Source organism: Leucopleurus acutus, assembly GCF_964270905.1.
Source record: "Leucopleurus acutus genome assembly, chromosome: 15".
Lineage (NCBI taxonomy): Eukaryota > Metazoa > Chordata > Mammalia > Artiodactyla > Delphinidae > Leucopleurus > Leucopleurus acutus.
Genome location: NC_139157.1, coordinates 21,266,764 through 21,276,840, shown reverse-complemented (window position 1 = coordinate 21,276,840; position 10,077 = coordinate 21,266,764).

Sequence of the window (10,077 nt, the reverse complement as noted above, 5' to 3'; positions counted from 1 at the left end):
TCTCTGTGCAGCAGGAATTCAGCGAGAGGCAAAGTGATAGGTAAGAAGTTGTTTTATTTAGAGAGATACACTTTCCATAGACAGAATGCGGCCCATTTTAAAAGGCGAGAGCGGCCCTGGGAGAAACACACTCCACAGGCAAAGTGTGGGCCATCTCAGAAGGTGAGAGGCCCTGGAATATGGGGTGGTTAGTTTTTATGGGCTGGGTAATTTCATAGGCTAATGAGTGGGAGGATTATTCCAACTATTTGGGGGAGGGGCAGGGATTTCCAGGAACTTGGCCACCGTCCACTTTTTGGCCTTTTATGGTCAGCCTCGGAACTGTCATGGTGCCTGTGGGTTCGTCATTTAGTATATGATAATGTATTACAATGAGTGTATAATGAGGTTCAAGGTCCACTGGAAGTCGAATCTTCCGCCATCTTGGGCCCAACTGCGTCTAACCAGTTGTTGTCATATCCTCAAGGGCTATGTCATTTCTTTTAAAGGTTGTGCCCTGCCGCCTTCCCTCCTGTTTCAAAGGGAGGTCATCAAAAGCTCATTGTCTTCTCCTCTTAAATGCTTTCAGAGTAGAGCCAGAATCCCCACCCCATCTGCTCCCATAGAAAACTGCCTCTCATTTTGCCATAGGCCAGTTCAAATGTCAGTGCCTCTGTGAAGCTTTCTGTCACCACCTTCCCTCCCAGACGTTTTACTCCCTCCTGTGTGTTCCCATTAATATCTCATTCCAATCACTAATATAGCAGTCCATGGATTATCTTGTAGCTAGGATACAGATCTCATTTCCCATGAGGCTGTGTGTGAGCATCCCAAGGACAGGAAGTGATCTGCCTTTCTGTAGTCCTGAATTTACCGCAGAGCCTGGCACGGAGCAGCACGTTTGTTGAAGTCCTTCAATGAATCAGGGTTCTAGTTATTGAGTGTGTTCAAAAAACAAAATTCAGTGGAGTGAATTTGAGGATTGAATTGGCTTTATTCAACCACTCATAAAAGGGCAGCATCCTATCTAGCAAGTAGAAAGGCAATCCAAGGAGTTGTACAAAATAGAAGATTTTTATGGGCAAAAAGAGGGTGGGACGAGGAAGTTCAAAGAGTGGATTATTTCAGGTAAGGTCACCTTTCCTTAAGGGAATGCAGGCGGTCTAGGGCAGATTACCTCCCTAGTGTGGACCAGGAAGTTTCAGACTGACTGATTTAAAATTCCACTCCTGGGAGAGGCTGAAACTACAGTGAGTTAGGTATTAAGTCTTGGTGGGATTTAGCACAATTGACTCCATTTGGGACTGCTTGTTTCCTTTTAACAAGTATTATTAAAGAAGGAAATGACGCTAAGTAGCTGTTGCCCTCATTCTCCTGTCTCTGCAAAGACATGGGAGTGGCAGCAGCTACTTGTCACCCCAGGTATAAGGACATTTACCCTCTCGATGCAGTGTCAATGGCTTCCCAGAACTACAGCTCCGCCATAAGGGCCCCCAGTCTTTCCAGGCTGTGGGTCTCCTGGAAGAGAGGGATCTGAGAATCCACTGAACATCATTACCTATCGCAGTAGCCCCAGTTAGTGATAAAGTGGGGTGACAATTTTTATGATCCAGTCTTTGATCCTAGAATGATCCAGTACCTCAGTGGCCCCTGAACCTCCAGGGCATATTTGAGGAAAAAAAAAAAATGGCCCTTTAGTCACTGTGCCTTGATGTCCCTTGAAACCGACAATTGTATAATCAGCATAAAAGACATTTTTCACAGTGACAATGAGACTGTGAACTCTCAGAGGGACAGTAGACATAGCCATGGTGAGAAGGCAGTAGTGGGGCCCTGTCTTCTCATCAAGCATCCTTTGCACGTGTGAACCTCACCTTTTGAAAGTTTCCATCTTCCAAACCAATTTCTTTTATCATGTAATAAGTTATTTACATTTCCATGTATTTCAGTTAAAGAGTGCTAATCAGACCTTCTGATCTGCATAAATGCCACTGGGTCATTTATCATTTCACTTGAAGGCAAAGAACATTTTTACAACCTTATCATAAAAGTACAATTTCTGTAGGATATACTGAAAACAGACGAAAGGCCTTCCTTAGTGCCCTGAGGACACATAAGAATCCTAGAATGCCAGGTGGGGAATCGTTGATAAAGAATTTGGAATGAATAAGAAATAGATTTGTCTGGAAATGAAGAGATTTGTTCAAAATATACTTGTTAAATGACTAAAAGGATGAAATCTATGAAACATTTTAGAACATGGTCGCTGATGGAGAGCTGGTACTTCCCACTTCATGTGATAATGCTTTACAGAGCTGCAGTCTTCACACCTAAAGCTACTGCTAATTGAGCAATAGAACCACACCACCCTAAGGCTTAAACTATGTAATTAAAGGTTTTGATAGAGGATCCAGATATCTGAGAAACAATAGATCTCCAAGTGTGCTTGGCTCATCTTGGGGAACCTTGGGCCCCAGTGGGCAACACGGTCAAGGAGCCCCGATCCCATCCTATTTGTCTGAGGTCACCTGGAGGTGCCAGGTGAAGAAAGTAGAAAGATAAAGTAGTTGTCCCTTGCAGCAACGGGTGGGCCTCAGTGTGGAGCCACCAGGGCCGGCAGCCACACGTTGGGCAGCTGCAGGTACACGGGGTGCTTGCCATGGTCACTGCTCCTGATCTCCCAGTGGGACAGGGCAGCCCAGCCAGGCTTGGTCAATTTCTGTTGCTGCCGGAGGATGCAGTCACGCTGTTGATGTCCTCCGGGATGTAGAGAGCTGCCGAGGGTGGAGCTGATATCTGAGTGAGGCTCTCGAGGACACATTCTGGATCTCCATATGGGAGTTGGATGGCTGCCACCAGCCAGTCTCAGCAGTTCCCAGAATTCCGCTGAAGTGGACAATGGGAGAATGAAACGTTCGCCTCACGGGTGACATCACTATACAGCCGCCCTCTGGAGCAGAAGAAAAGTGTTCAAAACAAACCAAACCCACGCTGTTCTTTATATGGTAAGTAAACCAGCTTCAGGGTAGAAAGAGCATATGACGTGGGCAAATAAAATCCTGCCGTTTTCTGGCCTGGGGGCGGGGAGTAGAAGGAGGAATGAAGGGAAGAGGCCAAGGGGCTCAGAGGTGACAGGGGAGCAGCATAGCTCAGAGTCTGAGAGGAGAGATTCTGCAGCTCGGCCACCAGGATGCTCGTTCTGGCTCCACCCTTGACTCCAGAGCTCTGTGATCCTGAGGGAGTCATTCAACCTTCCTGTGCCTCAGTTTCGACACCTATTAGATGTGAATGATAATAGTACATCTTCCTTATAGGGTTCTGAGAATTAAACCACGCAAAGCACATATTAAGCTTCATCTAAGTACAGACTATTATTATTATATGTGTCAGATAAATAAGGGGTGACTAAAGGAAGGGGCATTTCTCTCCCGATTCCCACTTAGGACTTGAGAGGAAGCCTCTTAGGCTGACAGGCAAATTTAAGTAGATGGAGCCTTGTTAGACAGGAGAGGCTGCTTGTAGATTTCCTGGGTGACCTTGATACTCCAGTGATACAGACAGGACCCAGAGGTAGCAGAGAACCTAACAGGGAATCTGGCTCCAGTGGTTCCCTGGGGCGTCTGTGCCAAGGATTTGGGGCTCACAGTCATATCTCAGAGGACTCCAGCATACCACTGAGAGCTGAGGTGGGCTGACAGAGACCGGATCATGAATTATAGCAGCTTCAGGCTTCATCTGGGAACATCAACAGGACAAATATTGGCACCCGAAGACCAGAAGGGGCAGGGATGCCATGTTTCTTCCCAGCACCTGGAGAACAACAGCTAAGCCTGCCACCTTAGGGAGAAGCAGGGAATGGAGGAGCATCTGAGATACTGAGCTTTTTTACCCAAAGGGGAGCCTAAATATTTGCTAAAGAGGCTAATTTATGGGATTTGTCTACCTGTAATCCAGATTGAACAATCAGTTTTGCTCACCAACCAACTGGTGGGGGGCTGGGGCGGTGGGGGCAGTTGGGTGGTCTGCAAGGCAAGCAGGTTGACTACTAACAAAACAAAGGAGCCACATTTTCTCTGGATGAGAGTGGGTGGCCCAGGTAATTTTATGACCCTGATACACAGCTGAGCATCAGAATGTGCGATCCACTTGCCTTCTATTTCTCTCCTTCTCAATGTCTTCACTGAAAACTTAATGATCTAATTAGTGTCTGTGCATGGAGGCCCAATTCAGGAAGAAGAGGTCTCTGTCATATATCAAGTCTCCTTTCCTGTGGCCTTTCTGGCTGTGGGGATCAGAGCAGAGGGTGGAGTTTCCACAGCCCTGCTTAGGTGAGAGGTAAGGGACCACATCCTCAGAGGAAGAGGAAGCAGAAAAAAAGAAAAGGAGCTAACAGAAAACTGAAAAAGGACTGGGCAAAAAGGAGAAAGGAGACATTAAAGAAAAAAAAACTTAAGAGCACAGAGCTCTTAAAAAATAAAATAAATAAAGCAGCAGATATAAAGAGTGCCTGAAATTGGAATCAAAAGGAACTACAATGCAAAGAGAAGTGGACGACGTGCAAGAATAATGAGTGACAAGAAGGAAGAGAGGGATAAGGTAGAGGCACCCAAAAGCATTGCTAAAGAAGCAAAGCAATGTGGGAAACACAGGGGAGCATCCAGGAGGTGAAGGATGCTGAAAGCTAAGAGGAGGTTAAGAGTGCTTTAGAGGAAGCCAGCCGGGGTAGAGGAAAGTGAACGAAAGGGAGATGGGAAAAGAGGTGAGTGTGGGCAGGAAACCTGTGGGTGAGGAGGTGCGGGAGGGCTGAGGAAGCAGTGGGAGAGAGAGGACGGCAGGGAGCAGAGTCCTCTCTGCAGCCCGGCTCTAGGGGAGTGCATGTGCTTTCAGAGGGTAGACCCAGAATAGCAAGATCACCTACTGCCAGGGCTGTGCTTTCTCAAGGAGCTGCCTGCCCTTACCAGAAACCATTCAGATGGTGCACAAAAGTTGTGACACAGCCATGGTGGCATTTTTGTTCTCATTTCTTCTAACTGAAGAGTGAAGGCTCTGGTGCAGTGTCAGGCTGAGAACTGCCGGGCTGCACTCTGACTTTCCTGGACACTGTTGCCTTCAAGGGCCCCTTCCTCCTTGGTAAAAATAAATAAGCAAACAAACAAATAAAGCAGATATTTTATGACTATGCTGGGGTAAAGGCAAATATATTCATATTATATATTAAAATATTTTTCTTTAACCTAAAAGCTCTTTTTTTTGCCCCTTCAGATTTTAGAAGACATTAAAACACTTCTGTGGGTCTCTACAAGTATCATGGGCCTGGGCCCTGTGCCTGCTACACCGATAGATAAGTCAGCCCTGGAGAACGTAGAGACAGAGGATAAGAAGCACTAAAAATATACAAAGAGATTAGATGAAATATTGATATTAATGTGAGCCAGGGTAAGTGCATTAGAATAGCAATGGCTGAACGTGCCGGTCATCGCAGGGAGTGGGAGTTTTAAGGTTTGGTAAATGCTGTTTAGCGCTTACTATATGCTGGGCATTCTTCTAAATATTTAAAGATACATATATGGATATTTATCTACTTATCGGTCGATCTATCTGTATACCTACATACAGTTTCATTAAATCCTCATAAGGCACTTTTATTATCCCCATTCTACAGATGAGGGTAAGAGGCACAGAGAGGCTAAATAACTTGCCTAAATTGCTTAGGGCCCATGTTTTTGACCATCATGCTAAACTGAGGAGAGCTACCTGGACTCTGGTTATTATATTAATGAAACACTCTTTCATTCATTTAGTCATTACTCCTTTATTTCATTAGGTCAATATATATTTAGTTAGCCCTGACTTTGGGCCAGGCACTGAGCTGGGCCTGGCAGACGCAATGGCAAGAAAACAGACCCAGTTCTTTCCCTCGTATGGCTTTCTCTCTAGTGGGAAATATGGACATTAAACAAATGACCCAAATATAATATTGCACACTGGGGTACATGCTATGAAATAAAGACTACTATGAAAGCATATGGCAGGGGACCCCAATCTAGTCTGGTGGTCAGAGAAGGCTTCCCTGGGGAATTAAAATTTGAACTGAGGTCTCTAAAGTATGAGTAAGTTAATTAGGTAGACAGACAGTGGGAGCAAAGGTATTTCAGACAGAGGCCAACAGCATGGGTCAGGTGCCCAGGATATAAAGCCAGCCCATAAGAAGCTTTCAAAACTCTGTTGCCCTCAAGAACCAGAGTCCAGTGTGAAGAGAGAAGGAATCCACAGAGGTGAGCAATGATGAGGTGCTGCTGCGAGAGAGATGTGTGGAGCATTTGAGTGGTGGGAGGGAAGGCACTGGGGTGAGGGTATTCTAAGCAATAATCTAAGGGCAAGACCTGTAAGGAAGACTCAAGAAGCCTCAAGCAATTTTCACAAGAGGCAAGCATAGGATCTTATCCAGTTTAGAGCCCTGAGGGCTATTCACTGCAGTAGCTGAAGACACTAAGAAGGTCAAGAGTCAGTCCTGCAGACAGAGTCTGACGAAGAAGAAATTGCTACAATCTTCTGATAAGATGATCAGAGCCCCACGTGAGGCTACATAGGTGAGACCTGTATCGCTATCAAAGATTCTATCCTGACACACTGGTCAAAATAGAGAAGGTAGTGCGTGCAGTGGTGAGGTGGTAGCTCATCTGAAGAGATGCCATGCCCGACAGATTGGCATAGTATTATCTGTAGAGTCTCTTATCGAGGAATAAAGATGGCGGCGTGTGTAATACACATGACTGCAATCCCTGGAAGCTCTGTAGATGGGGACCACATCCCAGTTCCCTTCACAACACAGTCTCTTCATCCATAAATATTGATACCTTGGGAACTTACCAGAAAGAATGTCATTCATTCTGTAAAGATCAGTAAAACCCACATTATCTGACCACAAAACTGCTCAAAGGTTCATTCCAAAATGTAAAATACTCCCTCGAATATCCGTATAAGATTTATTCTCTATATTTTATGTGTTTTCCCAATTTTCTTCACAGGAAATTTAAAATTTAATCCATGTAGCTACTCATTGACAAGGGAAATGGAATTATAAAAATGGAACATTCAGGGGCTTCCCTGGTGGCGCAGTGGTTGAGAGTCCGCCTGCCGATGCAGGGGACACGGGTTCGTGCCCCGGTCCGGGAAGATCCCACATGCCGCGGAGCGGCTGGACCCGTGAGCCATGGCCGCTGAGCCTGCGCGTCCGGAGCCTGTGCTCCGCGACGGAGAGGCCACAACAGTGAGAGGCCCGCGTACCGCAAAAAAAAAAAAGGAACATTCATTACAGTTTTCCAGAAACTATCAATACTATGAAATCTTGCTTATTTTTGAAGGTAAGAGCCATGGCTAAATCCTTTTATATCAGCTACTGAGCAGCATAATAAATGAGAAACTCACAGGGCTGCCTTACTTTTGTCCACAATGTTGAACTTGTTCTCACATGTCTGGATTCATCCTCAGCATAACAGGATTTTTTTCACTTACTCTTTTTTTTTTTCCCTTAAGTGCAGGATTGGATCCTGTCTTTATTTAAAATTTTGTTCATAGTGTTTTGCTTGTTTGTATTAATTCTGCCTCAATACCCCCTTATCTTCTTGGCAGAAAGCTTATTATCTCCCTCTTTCCACATGAGCTGTTGTAGGCACTCACGCTATCCAAAAAGACATAAGTCCAGCTTCCACATTCCAGTAGGGAGACCACTGTTGTTGGACTGCCCACTACTGCCCTGCTTCTTGCTGCTTCCTGTACTGGTTATGAAATTTGTTGTGAACTGCCCTACAGAGTTAAACGATTCTATCAATAATTCCGTGCTGTGGCACGTTTGGGGCTGGCCCCTTGGGTTCTTCAAGAGAGGATGCTCCCACATGCTTTACTTCCACACATAGCCATCTTCCTGAGTGCCCAGGCTGATGGTGCCTGGGTTCTCATGATGGTCACCTGTCCATGGCTAGCTCATTGAATTCACACGCATGACCATCTCTTGCATGCCTAGAACACCTGTACATAGGTTCTCAGAGTGGTAGGTCTTTGTAGTCACCTGTTTCAGTTTACATCATGTGGTGGGCCAAGTAACAGCCCCACAAGGATGTTCACTCCCAATCCTCAGAACCTGTGAATATGTTACAAGAGATGGCAAAGGGGAATTTAGACTGCAGATGGAATTAAGGTCGCTAATACGCCGATCTTGAAATAAGAAGATTAGGGACTGGTGGTCCAGTGGTTAAGACTCCCCGCTTCCACTGCAGGAGGCACGGATTTGATCCCTGGCCTGGGAACTAAGGCCCTGCATGTCATGTGGCATGACCAAAAAAAAAAGAAGAGAAAAAGAAATAAGTAGATTAGCTGGGATTATCTGGGTGAGCCCAGTGTAACCACAAAGGTCCTTAAATGGGGAAGAGGGACGCAGGAGAGTCAGAACCAGAGGGATGACATCATGAGAAAGGCTTGACTGGTCACCGCTCGCTTCGAAGGTGGATGAGAGTCAGGAGCCAGAGAATGCTCACAGCCTCTAGAAGCTGAAAAATGAAAGAAAATGGATTCTTCCCTAGAGCTTCCAGAAGGAACACAGCTCCACTAACACTTTGACTTTAGCTCACTGAGACCCATTTTGGACTCTGACCTCCAGAACTGTAAGATAAGAGATTTGTGTTGTTTTCAGCCACTAAGTTTGTGCTAATTTGTTACAGCAGCAATAGGAAACTAATCACACATGGGGCCTCCCTAAATTCCCAGGGTACTGGTACGTGGGTTTTCAAGGTAGTAACTCTCCATGGTCCCTTCTTTTGGCTTGCACGTTGTAGCTATCTCCCAGAGGGCCTAGGGGTCCATGTCTGGATTTTCAAAATGATAGGTCTTTATGGTTAGCAATTTTGGCTCACATGAGTGGCCATCTCTCTCCTTGCCTAGATGCCCTCCTCCCTGGGTTCAGTCCCTTCAGTTCACACACATGGCCATCTCCAGAATCCTGGGGGCCACTGCATCATGACTAGTTCTGGAGTCTGAGCCCTTATGGATTTGGAACATCTGTTCTGCTTTCCTTCCCAGGGAATAAGAACTCAGTGCCAGGAATAGGAAAACTTTTCCTTGTAAATCCTCAAAACACAAATGGTCTAACTAACCCTCTCTGACCACGGATATTAGAGCTACTCACTAATTTCCTGAAGGAAGATTATCTTCAGTGCTTCCAGGGGACCCATGGCTCTGTAAGGGAGGCTACCTTCAGGACAGCCAAGTTTCTTTACCTTTCAAGGGGCCACATCTACCTTTGTAGAAGTGGGGGTAATTCTAGAAAATGCCAACAAATTCGTAACGACAAAAACGCAGATCAGTGGTTGCCCAGGGTTGTGGACAAAGGGAGGAATGGGCTGCAAAAACGCTGGAGGGATCTTCTGGGGGTGATGGAAATTGTCAGTATCTTGATTGTGGCAGTTTCACTGGTGTGTCCATCTGTCAAAATTCATCAAATCATACATTTAAATGGATACAGTGTATTATATGTAAATTAAACTTCAGTGAAGTTGTTTTTGTTTTTGCTTCTGTTTTTAAAGGGAAAAGGAGTACTGCCCAAAGGAAAATCAAGGGATTATTTTTTTAAAAATTGTCCACAACACATAGAATAAAGTTGAGGAGGACTTTTTTTTCCCCCTGAACTCAGCCAAACTAAATATTGGGCTGGCCAAAAAATTCATTCGTGTTTTCCATAATATCTTATGGAAAAACCCAAACGAACTTCTTGGCTATCCCGATACATAGTGTTGCTAGTGTGTTTTCTGCATGAAGTTTAAAATTTTGCTTTCTTTTCTGTTACCATCTTTGGTAGATAGTAATAATATCCTGCCACAATATATGCTTTAAAAAAATTTGGAAGGGTGATTCCTATGATAATTATTAATATCTATATCAAATCAAAAGACAGCTTCATACTTAAGAGTGAAATTCCAGAGACATTCTCATTAGATTAAGAGGAAAAAACCCTGATATTTATTATCACCAAAGTTACTGGAAATTCTGGCTAAAAAAAAACATAACAAGCCTAAATAAGAGTTTTATTATTAGCAAGGAGGAGAA